Source organism: Myotis yumanensis, unplaced genomic scaffold, assembly GCF_028538775.1.
Source record: "Myotis yumanensis isolate MYYU_CA2020_CCGP unplaced genomic scaffold, mMyoYum1.0.hap1 SCAF_12, whole genome shotgun sequence".
NCBI lineage: Eukaryota > Metazoa > Chordata > Mammalia > Chiroptera > Vespertilionidae > Myotis > Myotis yumanensis.
Genome location: NW_027223763.1, coordinates 4,351,050 through 4,372,811, shown reverse-complemented (window position 1 = coordinate 4,372,811; position 21,762 = coordinate 4,351,050). Strand labels below are relative to the sequence as shown.

Sequence of the window (21,762 nt, the reverse complement as noted above, 5' to 3'; positions counted from 1 at the left end):
AAGACCATACCCCAAGCTGTAATAAAGCACCTGCTAAAAGAACAGGGTCCGAATAATAATAAAACCTCAGGCAGTACCAGGTACACAAGTGCTGGCTCCCGATGAGCCGGGTCTCCTTACGCTATGAAAATCCCCTGGCGACGCCTCGTCCCTGCTGCTATCACGTGGATCGCCACAGCATGAACTCTTTAGACAGAAGCTAAGAGGAAATTCAAAACAGATGAAAAACTAATCAACCCACTTACATTCTTCACTAAAATGTGGAAAACTTAATGGGGAAAAAAATTTCCAAATCTTAAAAAAAACACACACACAAAAAAAAAACACAGTCTCTGCTACTTTTGGATGGTGCCATTACCCAAAATGCACCCCTGCCTGATGTGTCACGTGACAGAAATTCCAAAGACCCAACTGCCCCCTTAAAAATCATTAAGGACCCCAATAAGCTTTGTTTATCTGGGTTGCAGCTATCAATTTTTACTCAATTGGAAATTAAAGACCCCATGACTTTTTAAAATACGTATTAAATCATTTAAAATAACATGTATGTATTTTTATTTTTAAGAACTTTCCAAAACAAGAAAAACAGTGGGAGTGGCACTATTTATATTCTTGCAAACCTCTTTTGTGTCTGGCTTAACTGAAGACCCTGATGCTCATAGCGCTCCTCTATCCAATCTGCGGTGATTCCTTCCTTTGGCTGAAGTGCATGAAAAAAATCCGACTTCACGCAGATACGCAGTTAGGAAACGGAGGAGAGTCTCCATAGCCTTGCTAGGTAATGGTGGATCTTCTTATTTGGTGCTCTGGCAAAACTCGACAAGTAATGGTTTCTTAGAGGCAGGTTGCCATGTGAAATCTGAAACCCTGGCGATGAATTTTTCATACTTGGTTACAATAAAACGCACTGGCCTAGCCTTACGCCTTGAATAGATCTTTCACCTGCGTGTGACGGTGTAGTGCATGCTCTGGTTATGTAGAATACATTATTTCACTGGTATACGCAGATCTCCTAAGTGTTGACATGCTCCATTATAAAATATTTAAAAATCACATTGGTTTACATTTTATCTGATCTGATGAGTCTTAAACTATTTGGAAGCCGTCCAGCTTACAGTGGCAAAACAAGTTTTCCAAAATTCCCATTTTCACTTAAAAGCTAGAATTTGATCATTGGCAACAAATGTCAGTTGTTTCTTGGAATGACAGGCTCACTTCATTCACGTCTGAGAAAATGAATGCCAAATCCTCTAGGGTTTGTCTGTCAACCTTTCTCTGAAGTACAGATGGTGTCCCAGGAAAAAGGGGGCTAGTTCAGCTCACAGCACAGTCACGAAGCATCCAGTTTTAGGATACTTATTTTGTCATACATGCTAGTAAACAGATGTATGTTCAAGGGTTAAAACTAATACAAAAAATACTGAATGTCAACTGTAATAAAAAAATAAAATTCTTTTGGCCAGTGTTACTCAGTGGTTAGAGCACTGGTCTTTTAACCAGAAGGTCAAGAGTTCAATTCCTGGTCAAGGGCAAGTACCTGGGTTGCTGGTTTGATCCCCAGTCTCATTAGGGGCATGTGCAGGAGGCAGCCATTCAATGTGTCTCTCTCACATCAATGTTTCTCTCTCCCTCTCCCTGCTTCCTTCAACTCGCTCTAAAAATCAATGAAAAAAATGTCCTTGGGTGGGGATTAACAAAATAATAATAAAATTAAAATTAAAATAGTATTAATTTTTCTTTAGCGTGAAAAATGGAAAATAAAGTTGAATACCCAAAAAAGAGTTGAGATTTAATAAAAGTAACTATCTCTATTGTTTCATCACGGCCATTTTTATTTTATAAAAAAATATATTTTTATTGATTTTTTTACAGAGAGGAAAGGAGAGGGATACAGAGTTAGGAACATCGATGAGAGAAACATTGATCAGCTGCCTCCTGCACACCCCCCACTGGGGATGTGCCCGCAACCAAGGTACATGCCCTTGACCGGAATCGAACCTGGGACCCCCCCAGTCCGCAGGCCGCTGCTCCATCCACCGAGCCAAACCGGTCAGGGCAATCACGGCCATTTTTAAATAAAACTGATTTTTTTTTTAACAGCTAATGGTGAGGAACACAATAACAACTTGTAGTTTGAAGCCAGTGCCTGAGTTATGCCAAGGTGCCCTCGGTCTCACCCACCACTGCTTCTGCACCGTCACTTGCAAATGTCCCCACGGTGAAAAAGACAATGTCATTATGAAAACAGTTTTGACCTTGTGGATTCTGGGAGAGGGTTTCTAGAACCTCCAGAGGTCCAGGGACCACACTTTACGAACCACTACCATATGACACATATTGTAAATTTCCATTTGAAAGCTGCATATTGCCAAAGATGAAGGAAGCCAGAGAATATGTGACCTAATGGAAAATAATGTTTAATGTATACTAGCAAGTGCCTACTATATATAGACTCAACAATTAACTGCATATGGCCAAGAGGACTGCAATGCTGTTCCCAAGCAGCTGGCTACAACCTGACAGGTACCTTTCAAGGACCCTCCTCAAGCTCCCTTCCCCACACCCACCCTCACCCCTCTTCCCGCCCCCCCCCCCCCCCCCCCCGTCTTGTCACCACTCACTGGGTTCAAACCACACAGAGATTGGTGCCGAGAGGCTGATTAAGCTGCAAAAACGTGCGAGGAGAGTGCCATTGCGTTGGTCCCTATACAACTGCTTGTTTCAGTGATTTCCAGGGCTGGTTTTATGTTCTCCGCTGCGGTTAAGCCCCTTCATGCGCTGGAGACTGAACCAGAGTCAGTGTGAACTATGGCATTTGCTCGGGTCCTTGTATCTTCATCAGGGTTCCTACAGAACCATGATGATCAACGAACAAATCCTGCCTTCACATACCAACAACATACAGGTCTGGAGGGGAAACTGCTATGGAACATCCTCCTTTGAGAAGCAGCAATAAACTCACAGGCCCATCAATCACTCACAGGCTGGTCTCTCTAGCTCAGTAGATCATGATTATTCTTGGTTATTCAGGAAATCCTCTGACATCCAACTTTTAAATTCAAATTATGCAAATGAGCTGACATAGGAACTACAGTCAGAAAAGCTAGCTAGTTACTTTGAGATAAGGAGACCGAAGTCAGCCACAAGAACCTTTTCTCCAAAATGTAGGTCAACTCTGAATGCGGTATCCTGTAATTGAAAAGTGTATTAAGCTGACACTAATTCAAAATCCCTGGAATATGCCAATCCAGTAAGAAACTGAGTTGCTAAAGTTACCTCTGAGTAAATGTGTAAATGGCTCAGACTCAAGAAAGGGGCCAGCTCACCTGCACAGCAAACCCCTCCCTCTGAGAGGGGTGCCAAGCCAGGGAGGGAAATGTCCCCTCCACGTCACGAGGCCCACTTCCGTCTGTGCTGTCTAGACCACGGTTTTAGGGTGCTCTTTATTTTGGGTAAGTTCACTTTCCTAAGGACTTGGACTCTGAGAAGCAGACCTTAAATGCTCCATTTAAACAGACTCCCCTGGGATGATATTACTGGTAGTAGCTTCCTCTTATCTGAGAGAGAAGTGTCAAAAGGTATAGATTTACCCAGAGTAAATGCAACAAAAGCTCCATTTAAAATGTTTTTAAAAAGATCAATTTGGGTCTAAATATTGAAGTGGCTGTATATACAGAAACCCCCCCCCCAAAAAAAGTTTTATAAAACTTTAGAAACAAAACTATGTCATCACCAATGCCACCTCAAATCCTAGTTCTCAAAATTTTTTAAAAACATATTTTTATTGATTTCAGAAAGGAACGGTGAGGGAGAGGGAGAGAGAAAAACATCAATGATGAGAGAGAATCATTGATCAGCTGCCTCCTGCACGCCCCCACTGGGGATCAAGCCCCTAACCTAGGCATGTGCCCTGACCTGGAATCTAACTGTGACCTGGTTCATAGGTGGACGCTCAACCACTGAGCCATGCTGGTCGGGCTAGTTCTCAAATTTTTAACAAAGACTTTAATTAATAACTATGGACAAACTAAGGATTTTTCTCATACACTGAATTAAAAGCAGAAATACCTACATGTATATTTTCAACATAAAAAGTGTCAAACCTTAAAGTGTTGACAAACCATTACCCAAGGTGACTTCACTGGCTGCCTGCAGAAAGAGCAGATGAAACCTCAAAGGAAGAACTGAGGGTTTATTTTGAGGAGCACAGATCCCTTCTGCCTTGACAGTACACGTAGCTGCAGATTCTGTAAAGTTATATTCGTCTATTATTGGTGAAACAGGTTCCGAGAATTAGGGTGGTGTGCTCCCTGGGACGGAAATGCCAGCTAAAGCCAGAGCTTGTGACGTCATGGACAACACAGGGGCTCCAACATCCGGGCGTCATGGTTGGACAGTCCAGTTAACGCCGTGGGTTTTCATTTGAAGGGAAACACAAGCAAAACAGGTTTTACTGCACTCAGAATCCCTTTCAAACGCAAGCCTGCATGCAACTCTGCCATAAAAACAGGTACAAATCTAGGCACAGCCGCTGCAGCTAGCCACAATCCCACCAGGTCTGTTTTGGTTGTAAAAATGAAAATACCAAGGAATTATTCTTTGTTCCTGGTCCTTTCCAGAACTGCATTCTAAACACAAGAGGTGAGAACATAAACAGACCCAAGATGAAATAGATGTACGAGCTTAAAAACACATACACACAAAACCTTACAAAACAGCCAACAGCCTAGGGATGGAGTCAGTGACACAAAGGATGTGGAGAGGCGCACGGATATAAAAAGCTGCGTTTCTCGGCCCCGGTGTGGTAGGGACAACCCCGGTCAGGTTGAAACAGCCCGGGTGTGGTAGGGACAACCCCGGTGAGGTTGAAACGGCCCCCGTGAGGTAGGGACGACCCCGGTGAGGTTGAAACGGCCCCTGTGAGGTAGGGACAACCCCGGTCAGGTTGAAACGGCCCCGGTGTGGTAGGGACGACCCCGGTGAGGTTGTAACGGCCCCCGTGAGGTAGGGACGGCCCCGGTGAGGTTGAAACGGCCCTGGTGATGCTCAGACGGCCCTGGTGAGGTTGAGACTACTCCAGTGAGGTTGGGACAAATAAAGGGGACCAGTATGGACTGATGAACAGGGGTAGATACAGAAGCAGAGCAACATTGAACAGAATGTTAAACTACAGTGGGAAGCCTGGGGAGGGTGGGGGGGGGATTAAGAGACCAACTGAAGGACTTATATGCATGCATATAAGATTAACCAATGGACACAAGACACGGGGAGGGGGGGGGCGGGGAATAGGGGCCGGGGGAATATCAAGGGGGGGAAAAAGGAGACATATGTAATACTCTTTGTAATACTTTAAGAAATAAAAATTATTAAAATAAAAAAAAAAAAAGCTGCGTTTCCATAGCGTTATCACAATAACTATATTGTGTAAAAGGGCGATAAGGAGGCTGATGCTGGATGTGCGACAAACGGCGGGACGAGGGCTAATGAGCACAGGATGCCCTCCGCTCACTGTGCTGCGATGTCACAGCGCAGCCTCGAATGAAAACAGAGGGTAAGAAATAGGACTTGAAGAAAAAGCACCAGATTTTGACTATCCCGGAGTCCGCGTGGATGAGGTCTGGAGGGGAAACTGCTATGGAACCTCCCCCTTTGAGAAGCAGCAATAAACTCCGGGCCTATTTCAATGTTCTCAGAACACTGTGGTCCCTCTCGGCTCCCTTTCTATTTCTCGGGATACAGTAAAAGCAGCAAACAAAGTCTGTCACTGCCCCCAATATGCTGAGTGAACAAGATCATAAGAGTTTCAAGGAAAAACATGTTAAAGAGCGCTTACTCTTTTTTCATTAAAAAAAACACACACACACAAAATACTAATTTGTAAAATGATCTTAAAGATTCCTCCTCTAGAGGGGCATTGTCAAATATCCTAAACAGAAGGGGAAAGTCTGAAGAATGATGAGGCTATAAAAACCCCGTTCAGAAAGCTGGGTCTAACTTGCCATCGTGGTGGCTGGATCAATGGTAATGAAAGATAGCTACGGTCACAGAAGCAAAATCGTGCTCTTTCTAAGAAAAAACTCTGCCTCCCGGTGACAGAATGCAGGAGGGCTTAGTCAAGTTGTGACTGTCAGATGAATATCTTTCGTGCAAACATTCAGTGTCATCAGTATCTGGCTGCCACCCAGAAATGGAATCGGCTCATTCACTTCCTGGTTTCTGCGCGTCAGCTGACAGGTGAGACTAAGTCAGACCTGGTCACTGCCGAGCCTGCTCAGTCAGCAGCACAAGGCCTCGTCACCTTCCCCTTCTGCGGCTGTCCCGCAGCCCTCCAGCCCTGGGGAACTTAACCTTGTCTCTCAAACATCCCACACTGCTTGGCAGGGGATTCTCTCCCCCAGGGCACGAGAGTTCAAGGCCAACCCAAGGGCAGAAGAGCAGAGGGGGAGGGAGAGAGGAGCAAACCGCACTCAGCACCAGGAGGAACCTTGGAGGCGATCCAAAGACTAAAGAAGAGCAGTGTAGAGGCCAGATTTTTAATGAAAAGAAGAAGCCAGATTTTTGAAGATCTGACTTATTTCTAAACTCTGTAAGTACTTCCAGGTGTGTGTGTGTGTGTGTGTGTGTGTGTGTGTGTGTGTGTGTTGGGGAAGGGGTAGGGGTACAAAATATGACAAAAATATCAGAAAAAATAATTGTATAAGCCTTGGCACCTGAAACTTAGTTAACACCCGTGGAAAGGATTTTCCAAAAACACTTAGCAATTAACTCACAATGTTAAGTAAAGAAGGTCAAGCAGACACATAGGGATTGTCCCCTTTTTAAGACAAGGGATCCCACCTCTCAACCCAAGCCTCTGGAAGCAGCGCTGGGGCTGAGAGGTGAGCATCAGTCTGGGCATGGAAAACGAGGGGAGGCCCCCGGCTGCAGAGAGGAAGGCTGAGCACAGGTGAAAGACAGCATGAGGCTGCTGCACCTGTGAGCTTCCCCCTGGCTGAGGCAAGTCTTCGGGAGGCTGGCCCGCGCTTGCAGCCCTGGTTTGGTAACATACCCTGTGGAACAGACGTCTTGGCTGAGCATGCAATAGCCAGGCCCCACTGTCCTGTGGTTAGAGCACCTCTGCTCTTACAAGATCACCTTCCCATCGCCCTTCAGCCAGGGCGTGGCCGACTAGATGCCTGGGGGATCTGGGAGTGGCCACTGAGAAAGGTTATCCTCCCTAATAAACACCCCTCCTCCTTCCTTGACATGGTCATAGCTGCTTGTGATGCTCGGAACAGCAGGAACAAAATTTGGCAAGCGCCTGGCTCTGATGAAATCACTAAACATCAACACCAATCCCAGAATCCCGCTGCCTCCGGAGTCCTCAAATGTGAGCTACTACGTGTCCTTGTCATCTAAGCCACTTTTCTTTGGGTCTTCTGTGGCTTTCAGTCTAACCCATACACCCTTGTCTCTTTCCAGTAAGCTGCAATAATTCAGCAGGTTCTGTGCCAGGCACTGGACTCAGAGTGGAGAACAGTGGCGTTTTAATGGAGGTAAAATAAAAGGCCAGGGGGAGTGCATGAGTGTGGGACCCAGTCTAGCCGTGGAACTAGGGAAAAAGTGATGTCGACGCTGAAATAACGAGGATAGGTAAAGCCAGCAGGCAAATCAGAAGTGAGGCTAGAAGGTGGGAGGGGAGGACATCCCAGGCAGAGGGAGGAGAATGTGTGAGGGCCCTCGGAAGGAAAGAACGCGGCAAGTGGAAGGAAATGAGAGCAGTCCCTCGAACCCGGAGTGTGAAGACAAAGGAAAAGAATAGTGTGACGGGGAGACAGGCGGAGGCCCGATCATCAGCCCTGAAGGCCGCAGCCAGGATTGCAGCAGACTGGTGACTTCAGAACCGGTGGCGAGAGTTGGCCAACTAATACAATCCCTCCTTCTCTCTCACACCCCTTTGTGGCTTCCAGCCTGTTTTAAATTTATTTAATGAGGTTCAGCGCAGTGCCAATGAAAATCCCAACCGGTTTTTCTTGGAGAACGTAACTCGGAGGTTTAAATGGAGTGGCACGGGTCAAGCAGTAGCCAAAACACTCTTGCAGGAGAACAAGGTGGGGGTTCGTGCCACACGGATGCTGACTTACTATAAAGTTAATGAAGAGGCCAAAACCGGTTTGGCTCAGTGGATAGAGCGTCGGCCTGCGGACTGAAGGGTCCCGGGTTCGATTCCGGTCGAGGGCATGTACCTGGGTTGCGGGCACATCCCCAGTGGGAGATGTGCGGGAGGCAGCTGATCGATGTTTCTCTCTCATCGATGTTTCTAACTATCTGTCTCTCTCCCTTCCTCTCTGTAAAAAAATCAATAAAATATATTTAAAAAAAAAAAAAAAAAAAAAGTTAATGAAGAGGTTGTGTCGTGTTGGCCAGGACAGAAAACAAGGTAAATGCAAGGGCCAGAAAGACCAGGAGCAGGGCCTGCAAAAAGAAGACTCTTGGGAGAGAAGAGAGGCCGCCATGGAAGGCATGGGCTCTCATGGCCGAGGCCCGGGTCTGCAGCTGGATGAACTGGTCCTTTGACCTCTGGCTCTGACATACCAGCCACGTCACATGAAGAAAGTTACTTACTCTGTCTTTCTGGTGTTGTTTTTTTAAATCTCAAAATGGGGATACAAGCAGGATCTACTGATAGGTGACTATAAGAGTTAAACACGTTATCTCATGCTTGGAGCACTGCTTGGTACCTGGTAAGTGTTGATGCTGCCATCACCAAACAGGCCGACGTGCCGGGATAACTGTGTAATGATTGGATAAAATGAAATCAAATCTTCGTTTCTTAAGATATATAAATCTCTCTCTCTCTCTCTCAAAAATCAATAAAACACACACACAATAACAACAAAACTAATTCCAGGTAGATTAAAGACCTCAGTATACAAAGCAAGATTATAAAACTTTCAGGAGATATTCGAGGAGAATGTCCTTCTGCTCTTGGCGTAGGAAAGAGTTTTTAAAGACACAAAAGAGCATGCACCAGACAGAAAACAATGTGACCAACTTGGCTGTATAAAAACTAACAACTCTGTTCATGAAAAGATCCCACAAAGAATGAGAAACGATACAGGACAAACTGGAAGAGGATGTCGGTAACACATGTGATTGGCAAAGGATTAGTATCTAGAATAAAGAACTTTACATTCATTTTCTTTTTCTTGTTTTTTAAATTGATGTGTAACATAACATTATATTAGTTTCAGATATACAACATAATGACGCAATATTTATATGTAATGCAAAATGGTCATAGTAAGCCTATTTAACATCCGTCACTATACCAATTTTCTTAAAAATAAAAATAAAAAGACCCAACAGGAAAAGGGGCAAAAATAATAAGAGTTTTAAGCATGAAATGATATTCAACCTTATTAGTAATCAGGGAAATGCATATTAACACTATGAGATGCCATCTCACACCCACCAGCCTGGAAAAAATTTAAAGTCAGGGAACACCAAGCCGGGGCTGCAAAGGGACCGCTCACAGCTGCTGGGGACCTTGGGACACAGACTGGTTTTACCCAGTAAGGCTGCCTGCACCCGTGTGACCCAGCAGTGCCTCTACAGGATACGTATGATCTTAAGGTCTAGGACGTAGACAGAAACTCCTGCACCAAGAGAGAGGCATAGCAGCAAGATGCAGGCAACAACTTGACTGCCCACCCGATTCCATTTATCTCAAGTCCCCAAACAGGCAAAGCTAAATGTATTACCTACTGAGGCACTCATAAGTGATGATAAACTACCAAAAAACCCCAAATGAATATTTTTAATACAAAATTCTGGGTTATACTCAATTCGGGTGGGAGATCAGGAAGGGGCCACAGGGAGCGTCTGGAGCAGACTATGTTCTTAGTTCTGTCCCTGGGTGCAGTGGACATGGGTGTTCAGTTCACTGCTGTTTTTGTACACATCACTCTATACCTACACATTTTCTTTTTTTCTTTTCATTGAATTTATTGGGGTGACGTTAGTTAATAAAATTATATAGACTTCAGTACAATTCTATAATGTATCATCTGTATATTGTATTGTGTCTACACCACCCCAAGTCAGTCTCCTTCCACCACCATTTACCTCCCCTATATCCTCTTCCACCTCCCCCCACCCTCTTCCCTGTGGTAATCACCAGACCGTTGTCTGTGTCTATGAGTTTTTTATTTTTTCATAATCCCTTCACCTTTTTCACCCAGTCCCGTGACTCCCTCTCCTCTATATCTATACATTTTCATATATGCGCCTGTAACATACCATAATATTTAATGATTTAAATTTGGATTGACGGGAAAATCTTCAGCGTAAGAGAAACCTAAGATCACTTGAGCCTCGGCCAACTGGAGATCAAAAACAAAGATAAAGCATTTAAGGAAAGAAAAAAAAGTCAAGAGAAAAATCTATTAGACAAAGTATTGAACTATTACTGTTTCTTTGATGTACTTCCTGTTTTGTTCCCATTACAAATATAAAATGGTCTTCAGAGAGGGCATCATTAATACCCAAGTATGAATTGATTATTGATTGCAAAAGAGACTTCACGCTTCGGAAGGAAAAAAAACCTTAAAAAAAAAATAATCCAGGACTATTATTTTCAAAAAGCTTAAGGCACTTTTCACATATCACTACACAAATATAACAGATAATTTCCCTCAATTAAAATGTTTATGAAGGTTAAGCGAACACAAATATTACATTAAGCAACATACGTTGTGCTTCTACTCTAAGCCAAAATCATATCCATCCATTCATTCATCCATCAGTATTTTACCTACTATGTGTCAAACACTAAAAACTGAGGACATACTGGTAGCAGCAAACAGAAGATGGACTATTACTCAGCCACAAGAAAGAAGAAAATCTTGTTATTTGTGACAACACAGTTGGACCTTGAAGGCATTATGCCAATAAGGGAGGTAAGTCAGACAAAGACAAACAGTATGATATCACTTATTGGTAGAATCTAGAAATGCCCAACTTCGAGAAACAGAGAGCAGAATGGTGGTTCCCAGGGACCTGGGGGTAGAGGGGTGGGGTTGTAATGGGGAGATGTTAGTCAAAGGGTACAAACTTCCAGTTAGAAGATGAATGAGTTCTGGGGATCGAATGCACAGTACAGTGGTTATAAATAATAACACTATTTCATACACTTGAAAGTTGTCAAGACATCTTAAATGTTCTCACCACAAAAAGGAAGTGGTAAGTATGGCATGGGGGTGATCATTTTTCCATGTATAGGTGTATCAAATCAACACATTGTATACCTTAAACTTACACAATGGTATATCTCAAAGCTGAATGGAATAGAATATAATGTAGCTAAATGGTACTAGGAGAATGTCTATAGAGTGAAAATTCTGTCCCTGAAAACCTGAAGCAGGGACTTTATTTCAAGCAAGTAATAATCATCCTTTTTTTTTAATTCTCACCCAAGGATATGTTTTTATTGGTTTTCAGAGAGAGAGAGAGAGAGGAAGAGAGAAACATCGATCGGTTGCCCCTTGTATACACAACTACCAAGGATCGAACCTGAAACCTAGGTATGTGCCCTGACTGGGAATCAAACCCACAACCTTTTGGTGTATAGGACGATGCTGCAACCAACTAAGCCACCGGCTAGGGCAAGAATCATCTTTTGCTAGATAGAAATAGTAAAATATTACATCAAAAAAGACAGCCCAATTGTTCTATTGTTCCCCAGACAAAAGCCAATACAAGCCAGCCAAATTGATTTTTTTTTATGAAACTGACAACTAGATTGCACTGGTTTCATAAAAAGTCTTTGTGGGATCAATAGTGATTTTGGATGAAAGTACATGCATGGAGTGATTTAAGAAAATATTTTAAAATATCCATTTTGTAATTTGCTCTGATGTTTGCAAAAATCAATGCTCCAAAACAGATCCTCATGGATGCTCCATCTGGAGCCCAGACCTGCCACATATTCAAAGTTGGCAAGAATTAGCTGGAAAGAAACAAACAATGCCACCCCTGCTTGTTTTGTTGTTTGTTTGGGTTTTTGGAATTAGGGCTGACCAGAGAGGAACTCCGAGTTTGTCTGATTTTATCTATATAAACACTGGACTATTTTCACAGGGCCCTGGAAGATTAAAAACAAAACAAAAAGCCTACGGAGCTTGAAAGCAACCACTGCTACCAGTCCTCTTTAAAGCTGTTCTGATGATTTGCCTTTCAGGCAACTGAACCGCATTTAATCACATTTCCCAATGAGACCACTACCAGGGGAATTCCTGTTTGCTGTCAAAACCCTAGCCTCGAATATGCAAATGCTTCAGCACCAGGGACGGCCTAAGAGACAGTGTGGCATATGTTCATTTTCACATCAGCAACACACATGAACATATTACCTCACACCTGTCAGGACGGCCATCATCCATAAATCAAACAATGTTGACAAGGATAAGCGGAAAACGGGACTGTGCACACTATTGGTGGGAACGTAAACTGGTGCAGCCACTATGGAAAATGTATATAGATGCCCTCTAACTTTTCTTCTGCTGGGCAATCCCTATTTTCCCTTTTTAAAAAATCCTCACCTGAGCATATATTCTTATTGATTTTTAGAAAGAGAGAGAGAGGGAGAGAGAAACATCGATGTGAGAGAGAAATATCAATCGGTTGCCTCCTGTATGCAACCCTACCAGGGATCGAACCCAAAACCTAGGTAGGTGCCCTGACCAGGAATCAAACGCGAAACCTTCGGTGCATGAGACGATGTTCCAACCAACCGGGCGACCCGGCCAGGGCTTTTTCTCCTTTTTGTTACTGAGTATTGTCTATTTGAGACCAAGAGGACAGTCATGACTTTAAAACTACTGCTTCTGCAACAAACTACCTGACGTCAACGTAAGACCCAAGGTACTCAGCATGTCGGAGCACCCCTGAAGGTGCCCATAGGGAGAGAGAAGCTAACATGCGACGCCAGCTCAGCGGAGACGCGGCCCACTGACACCTTAAGTAAGGTTCCTGGGCTCTCTCTGAACGGCCTTCACAGATTCGAGGGGGCCGGCACTGCAGAGCTTTGAAAAGCTGCCATCTCCTCGAGTGGCCGCGGCTCTCAGCCCTCCGTTCCCACTGCAGGAACAAGAGGGCCAAGTGCGGTGGGGCCCTATGGGGCCCGGGAGGGCCGTGCAGTCACAGTTCACTCGAACATCCTGTGACGGACGGAGGCTAATTAAAACCTATCTCACACACACAGATTCTCACTCTGTTAAAGCAAAGAGCTTCTCGGAAACAGTGACCAATTGCTGGCTCTGTTTTCAAAGTCCTCCTGCTATAAGATAACATAAAACTGGTCATTCAGAACAGACAGGGCTGTTAGGTCATGAAAAATTATTATAGCAATTTCTAGAAATCTCACACCTATTAAACTTAAGGACAGCCATCAAGCCCATCGCCCACGGCCCCAGCTCAGTGCCTTGCACAAGACATGTTTTGGAGGTGAGCTACAACCCAGGGAAAATGAGTAGTCAGGCTAACTATAGTGGCTTTAAAAAAGAACCAAATAGTTATTTTCAGTCACACACTGTAATTACAGTAAAAGGGGTAAGGAAGTCAACCTGGACCGCTCACTGTGAGCTCGTCTTTTCGACTTTGGCTCCACTCTCCCACACGCTCGAAGAAAAACAGCCAACCCGACTGAAAGCTACCAGATACTGGTGTTAGCAGGTAGAGTATCAACTGATTTGGTGGGAAATCCATCTGCAGAGACAACAATTCCCTTACTTCTTCGAGTGTGGTTCAATGTTGTGGGTGTATTTTTAACTGGCACCTAATATACCCTTTATAACCCGTGTTGCAACAAGAATACTCAGATAATCATTAAGGAGACTTCAAACACCACACAGCATCCTTTAATTACTTGGGAGAAAATTTATAGAACCTTCTGAAGAGTTAAAGGCCAATTGTTTTATGCAGCATTTACAATGGCTTTTACATTTCCAAAGACCAAGGAACTTCCTAGATTAGCTCCTTGCCATATTGGAGATAACTAAAAATCTATTTGTTGTTGTTTTTAAATTAAGGTGGAATTCACATAACACAAAATTAACCATTCGACAGAGAATAACTCAGTGGCACTGAGTATGTTCATAATATTGTGCAACTACCGCCTCGATCTAGTTCCATGATATTTTCATTACCCCATAGTACCCACTAAGCAGGTACTCCCCACCTCCGCCTCCCCCATGGCCTGGCAAACAATTGGTTTTCTGTCTCCACGGATTGGCTTATTCTGGATATTTTACATAAAAAGAATCACACAATATGTGACCTTTCCTGCCTAGCTTCTCTTCGCTAGGCTTAATGTTTTCATTCAAATTGTAGAGCGGATCAGTACCTCCTTCCTTTTTCTGGCTGAATACTGTGCCATTGTGTGGAAGAACCACATTTTGTTCGCCCATTCAGTCGTCCATGGACATACACCTTTTGGCCATTGTGAACAGTGGTGCTATGAACATTCCTGTACAAGTATTTATTTGAACGACTATTTTCAATTCATTTGGGTTTAGACCCAAGAGTGGACTTGCTGAATCATAGGGCAACTATATGTTTAATGTTTTGAGGAACCGTCAGATGGTTTTCCACAGCAGCGGGATCTTTCTACGTTTCCACCAGCAATGTCCAATGTTCCGTCTGTTATTTTCCACTTCTTTGATTTTAGTCAGCCCAGGGGGTGTGATGCAGTGTCTTTCTGTGGTGTTGATTTGCACTTCCCAAATGACTAATGATGTCCAGCATCTTTCTTATGCTTGTTGGCCACTGGTATGCCTTCTTTGGAGAAACCAAAGTACTGCCGTAACAATAAGTACAAATAATTCAAATCTTCAATATCACTTTCTTTAAAGCTGACCCCGCTCTCCACTTTTTAAATCTGTGTTTGGAAGTCACATGAATTAGATAAGAGCCCGAACTGGTATCTAGTCAGAGGGCAAAATCCAAGACTGTTTCCAGTTTGGCAACTCACTTATTTACTAAGCATCTACTATGTGCAAGGTACTATTCTAAGTGCTGGGAAGAGATTATGGAACAAAACAAATAAAAACCTTGTCCTCATGAAATTTACTTCCCATGAGAAGTTTGATAAATACTAAATCTATTAACCTGGAAAATGGACATCATAGAAATGGATAACTTGCAGTTTTCACAAAAATACTTTAAAATATAAAATCAGTAAACAGGCCACTTAGGGCTCTTGTGTATAAATGTTAAATTATATTGAAGGAATATCTTACTTTTACTGTTAAGAGTACTACTTTAGATACGAATTAGGCACATTTTACACAACTGCAACCAGAAAATGCACAAATTTACTATGAGTTTACAAAGCTTTGGGTTCAAAAGTAATGAACAACTCACTGTTTTAATGTCCTCAAGAATAAAAATGTCAGACAAGCCCTAGCTGGTTGCTCAGTGGTTAGAAAGTTGGCCCAAGGACTGAAGGGTCCCAGAAAGTGAAGAAGAAAGACATCACCATCCTGCGTCCCATTTTTGCCAGGCAGCTGACTGTTTTTATTTAGAACTGTAGCACCTGACTGCCTGAAGTTTGTTTTGTTTTGTTTTTTAACAGAGGTCAGCTTTTATTGGCTGTCTGAAGTTTTTTTTTAAAGATGTTCTTTACTTACCTTGTTGAACTACCAAAGTGAGAAAATTAATTAAACAATGAGCCTTTCACCTTTCTCAGCCAAAATTTTTTTATTTTATTTCATTGACAGAGAAACATCGGTAAGATGAGAAATATCATTGATCGGCTGCCTCCTGCACATCCCCACTGGGGATCAAGCCTGCCACCCAGGCATGTGCCCTGACTGGGAATGGAACCGTGGTCTCTTGGTTCCTGGGTCGCCACTCAACCACTGAGCGCACTTGCCAGGCCTCAACCAAAAAGTTTTTGTTCAGCAAAACAGTCCCAGATTGTCTTTGCCTTTGGAATCACACCCAAGACATTCAACCCATGGACAGGGTGCCTGACAGCTTCAAGAATGTGCCTCATGGTTCTATTCATATTCCACTTTGTGACCTGTTGAATCTTCTACAGGCCTACCATTAACATTATTAGCATTTCTTTGAGCTATAGTGTGGGAACTGTACATAAAATGCCTAAATAGTTTCTAGCCTTCAAGCAGCTGCTCTCCAATAACTGACGTCAACGTCTTCTCCATTTATTATGAATCAGGGCTCCGGGGACAACCATTTCGGTGTCAGTTGATCCTGGAACTCAGATTACTCTAGAACGCTGGAGCTGAAGGGAGCTGAGGTCACACAGTCTAGTTTCCACCCAATTCACTGACCCCTTCGACAACACCCCGAACAAGTGCTCATCTGCTTCCTTTTCAACGTGGAATCCAGGACATAGACAAAACAGCCACACCACCAGCCACATGTGAAGAGAAGTAATGACAGCCAATGCTCACCGATCTTACTGTGTCACACATTTACTTACTGCTCTGAGTATTCATTAACTCACTTAATAGTCTCAATAACCCTATAATGTAGGCCCTATTATTATCCCCATTTTACAGATGAAGGAACTGAGGTTAGAAGACTTGCCCAAAATTATTCAGCTAGTTAGCATGAGGCTATGACCCAAGAGTCTGGCTCCTAACCCATACATACTCTTGAACAACACGACATACAAACGAAATTGCAGAAATATTCTAAGAATCAAAGACTTTTCAAATGAGCAGCCACTGGAGACTGTCTAGTGCAGCGGTTCTCAACCTGTGGGTCGCGACCCCTTTGGGGGGGGTGTCGAACAACCCTTTCACAGGGGTCGCCTAAGACCATCAGAAAACACATATATAATTACATATTGTTTTTGTGACTAATCACTATGCTTTAATTATGTTCAATTTGTAACAATGACATTGGGGGTCACCACAACATGAGGAACTGTATTAAAGGGTCGCGGCATTAGGAAGGTTGAGAACCACTGGTCTAGTGTGAGAGCTTCACTCAGAGAGTGAAGACCCCAAGTGAGTGAGCAGCAGACAGCTGGGGCCACATGCTTTAGCATTCGTTGGGCAGATCCACTGCCCCCAGAATATGGGTGGTTATTTCACACCTAAAGCTAGAGAAAATCTTGCATTTTATTTGGTATTTCTAAAACATTTCTGAAGTGGATCAGCATGGTTTACTTTCAAAGAACAAGAGATGAATCTTAGGGGGGAAGGGAGAAGACTGGCAAAACTATTTCTTCCAAAAGGGAATTGCGCCCTAACCGGTTTGGCTCAGTGGATAGAGCGTCGGCCTGCGGACTGAAGGGTCCCAGGTTCGATTCCGGTCAAGGGCATGTACCTCGGTTGCGGGCACATTCCCAGTGGGGAGTGTGCAGGAGGCAGCTGATCAGTGTTTCTCTCTCATCGATGTTTCTAACTCTCTATCCCTCTCCCTTCCTCTCTGTAAAAAAATCAATAAAATATATTAAAAAAAAAAAGGGAATTGCAATGAAATGTTCTCCCCTGTGGGTTGATGGTTATGACAATAATGTAAAAACTCTTGAGGTTTTTATAAAGAATGACACAGAATCACCATATTCAAGGTGTACAATTCTGTGACAAGAACCTTTGCACAAACTTGGTTTAAGGAGTTTCGTTTTTGCTGTGATAAGACTTTATATCAGAGCTTCTCAGTTTCCTGTCCCATCATCTTCAGAGAAAATAAGTATAAAAACTTCATGAATGTTCCCCAACTTTTCAATTTCATATTCTATTAGCCCAGACCTCAATCAGACTGTCAGTTGCAACCTTTCCTGTTGGCTTCTCCGTATGTCTCCCTATGTGGGCTGGTTGGGCTTCCTAACAATATGGCGTTGGGTTCTAAGAGCAAGCATCCAGAAAGAGTGAGGCAAGTGTATGGCATAGTTACGATCCTGTCTCAAAAACAACATGGTGTCACTTTCAGCATATTCTATCAGGTAAGGCAGCACAAAGATCTGCCAAGGTTCAAGGGAAGGGACAGAAGCCCTCTTCCACCCTCAACGGGTGGAGTCTCATGTCACATTGAAAGAGCATGTGGAACGCGAGAAATCATTGAGGCCACTTTGCAAAACAGAATCTGCCACACACATGAAATAAGTCCCCCCCCCAATCTTATTTATTTGGTGACCTAGTGTCACCAATTTTAAGCTGTCTCTGAAAAATATGAAGAGAAAAATTAATATCAGGTACAAGAGAGATCTCAGTCAACAAGGTGTGACTTGAATAATTCTCAATATTCTCTATTCATCTTCAAATGTCAGAACAAGCACGCAGGCAGGCAGCTTTCAAAGGAGTAGAAACTATTAGATAGTCTGCAAACACTTATTAAAATAATGCACGCATGACATTCATCTCTGATTACTACCAAAAACCAAACGCTCATCAGTGGCCCATTTATTTATTTATTATTATTTTTTTTTTGCCATTGATGAATCGGTATACTGGTTTTACTTCTAAGCATATCAAGGCTTCAAGATCTGTTTATTATGCTCTTAGGACAATTTACAAAACCAATCAACTCTTACTAGTCTAGGCCCCTCCCAATCGGAAACAAGTTTCACATAATGATTCTCAGTAAGATAAACAGCTCAGCAAGCAGAGAGCACAGCCACTGTCCAAAAGGGCAGCCTAGTGTGACAGGGTCACTACTGAATGACAGAGTTCTGAAGTTAAGTAAGAGGGCTGGAAGGAGCCGCACTATCCCAAGAGCTTAGAATTTTACCCTTTTAATTCTTGCTTTTCTGATTACCCAAACTTACATTGGGTAATTAGATCCACACAGACCCGAACAGCCTGGGCCTATTCCTGAAGCTCTGGGTGCATACATTAAACTATCTACTTGCTCAGCGATTTTCGACATTTTTCATCTCCCGGCACACATAAACTAATTACTAAAATTCTGCGGCACACCAAAAAAAAAACCAAACGTATTTTTTGCCAATTTGACAAAAAATAGGTATAATTTTTGATTTACAATTACCTACCCTTTTGCTCCAAAGTGACTTTTTAAAAAATCAGGTGCCTATACTTGTATATAAGGATTTCTGGTGCCAAGTACTAACCAATCAGATGCAACCTTATTAAGCGATGTGACCAATAAGATGCAACTCTATTAAATGACCTATATATTTATGGCTCAAGGCAGGGCATTCATACTGGGCGGCTACTGTTGTGTTGGCTGTTATCACTTCTTTATCTGACAATCTAAGGGAAAAGAGGTCAGTGCCCCTGACTTAGTCAGGTATTGCATGCTTTAAAAATTCTTGCGGTTAAAAATTGCTGTGCTAGTTGTCAGATACTTAGTATCTAACAGGCATATTGCAAAATGTTCTACACCTTCTTCTTCTCCCCATCAACTCTAACCCTTCAGTTCTGTCTCCCACACCCTAATTTTCCTCCATAGCATTTATCATGATCAGATATGTTACACAGAGATCAGACAGAAAGGCAATTTGTTCTACTGTCTGGTTCACTGCCATGTTCCCTTTGCTTAGAACAATGCCTGGCAAATAGTATTTGTTGAATGAATGAACGATGACTTATCTGGGTACCTGAGTAAATGACAACTAGACAACCATAAGGAACAGAGTACTTAGAATGGTGATGATGTTGGTAAGTGGCTAGCAGGGTAAGAAAGTAGCTCCAAAATATTGCTGGATTTTACATTTCTTACAAAGAATGAAAATGGGCAAAAACTGGGAATGCATGAGAAGGAATCAAAATGTCACAGTGCTATCTGAGCCACCTCAGAATGACCTGGGAGAGCTTTTCAAAGTTCAGATTCTCAGACTTGCCAGTTTGGAAAATGTTGAAAAGTGAGATGATGTTGAACACCCAAGATTCAAACTGGGTACCAGGACATCATCTCAAGGATGCAAAATTGAAGAGAATTGAAAGGTCTAAACATAGCGAATGACCCTGTTGTCTGTCTAAAGAAAGAATACATTAAAAGAAAAGGAACTGTCAACACAGCATTTATGAAGTAGACTCTATTCCCTCCTAATGTACACCTACCCCTCTGGAGGAGATCAATGCCTGAGGCTTCCATAGTTTGGTGTCATAAGCCATTAAATTAATCCAAATCCATTTTGATTTCATGCGCTCCACGAAACTTTGCCCAGAATTTAGCTTTCCACATAGATTAGTCTACAGGGAGAAAATGTGCAGATCAGCAAGTATGAATAGCTGGTCTCCTAATGGATGTACTTCTGGTTTGTTCATCAGTCTTGGGAATTTGGTTAGTGTGGGTCACCTCGGGGCCTACTGGAGGTGCCACCCACGCTGAAACAAAGAGAGGGCAAGAAAGACGTGACAGTAGGTTTGTTTTTTCTGCCCAACTGGTGGAAAAAAGGGCCCAAAGCTAATACAGTGGGGCTTTGACTTACGAGTGTCCCGACTAACCAGTTTTTCGAGATACGAGCCGTCTCTCCGCCGATTTTTTGCTTTGAGTTGCGAGCTAAAATTCGGGTTACGAGCCAGCTTCAGATACCCCACCGCTAGTTGGTGCAGCAAACGTCACAGTGAACGCCACAACATCAGCCCAGCATCGTGTGTCTCACTCGTTCACTTTATGATTTGACATACGAGTAATTTGAGTTACGAGCTCCGTCACGGAACGAATTAAACTCGTAAGTCAAGGCCCCACTGTATACTATTTTTTAAAAATATATTTTTATTGATTTCAGAGAGAAAGGGAGAGGGAGAGATGGAAACATCAATGATGAGAAAGAACCTTTGATCGACTGCCTCCTGCACGCCCCACACTGGAGATCGAGCCCGAAACCCGGGCCCTGACTGGGAATAGAACTGTGACCCCCTGGTTCATAGGTCAACGTTCAGCCACTGAGCCACGCCAGCTGGGCCTAATATACTATTTAACCCACAAGCTGAAACAGTGAATGGATCCCTCCCCCCAATTCCCTGCCTCACTGCTCAAGGTGTACACTGCATGTAAAAATGTTGGGGGCGCTCAGCCCACACGGTTAGTCCAATCAAACAAGCGTGGCCTGCTCCTTCCCAGCCTTCACACTGCAGTAGTGAGGCTGAACACCTGGTCCGGAGCTACCTGCTTCCAGTAGTCCAGGGGTATCTTGTGTGCCCCAGGGCGATGCCATAGCCCTCACATGGTTTTCAGTGAGTTTATCTTTCCAGGCCCCCCTTCCCGTGCTCTGCTCATTCTCCAGCTCTGTGTCCCCTGATACCACCCTCCTCACCTGCATAACTTACTACATGAATCCACATGGGTGCCATGTAAGCCCAACTGAGTACATGTTTCCATGTAGTTACCCCACCTTAGTCCTTGTCACACTGGACTGTAATTTCTTGTCCACATTTCTGCACCCCTACTAGACTGTAAGCTACCTGAAGACAAAAACCAGGTCTTGGCACTCAGTAGATGCTCCAAAAATAGATATTGTGCACAAAACATAGAAGTCTCAATTATACTTATCATGTCTAATATAAATTTTATAATTTCCTTTGGTTTCCTTTATACATTAAAGTCATAATTACTTGCCACCAACATCACCAATCCTCTTGCCAAAAACAATGACAATGAAGAGTTAAATCTATGCTGGGATGACAGGGAGACTTTTCATGTACACCTCCATATTAGTTTCAAGAGTACAGCATAGTGCTTAGATATTTCTATAACTTACAAAGTGATCCTCCTGATAAGTCTAATGCCCACCTGGCACCATATACAGGTATTATAATATTATTGACTATATTCCCTATGCTG

At 43.2% G+C, this 21,762-nt stretch overlaps 1 protein-coding gene and 1 long non-coding RNA gene across 14 annotated transcripts in view; one reads left to right on the top strand and one right to left on the bottom strand.

Annotated features, from left to right (window-relative positions):
- The window catches only part of FNBP1 (formin binding protein 1), a 99,538-nt gene that overhangs the window by 67,369 nt on the left and 10,407 nt on the right, over positions 1-21,762 (bottom strand). The gene's annotated exons all lie outside the window — the stretch shown is intronic.
- Positions 6,340-8,224, top strand: LOC139020382 (uncharacterized). The gene is made up of 3 exons (XR_011473303.1): positions 6,340-6,586; positions 7,256-7,369; positions 7,462-8,224. It is a non-coding gene; the product is annotated as an uncharacterized lncRNA (long non-coding RNA).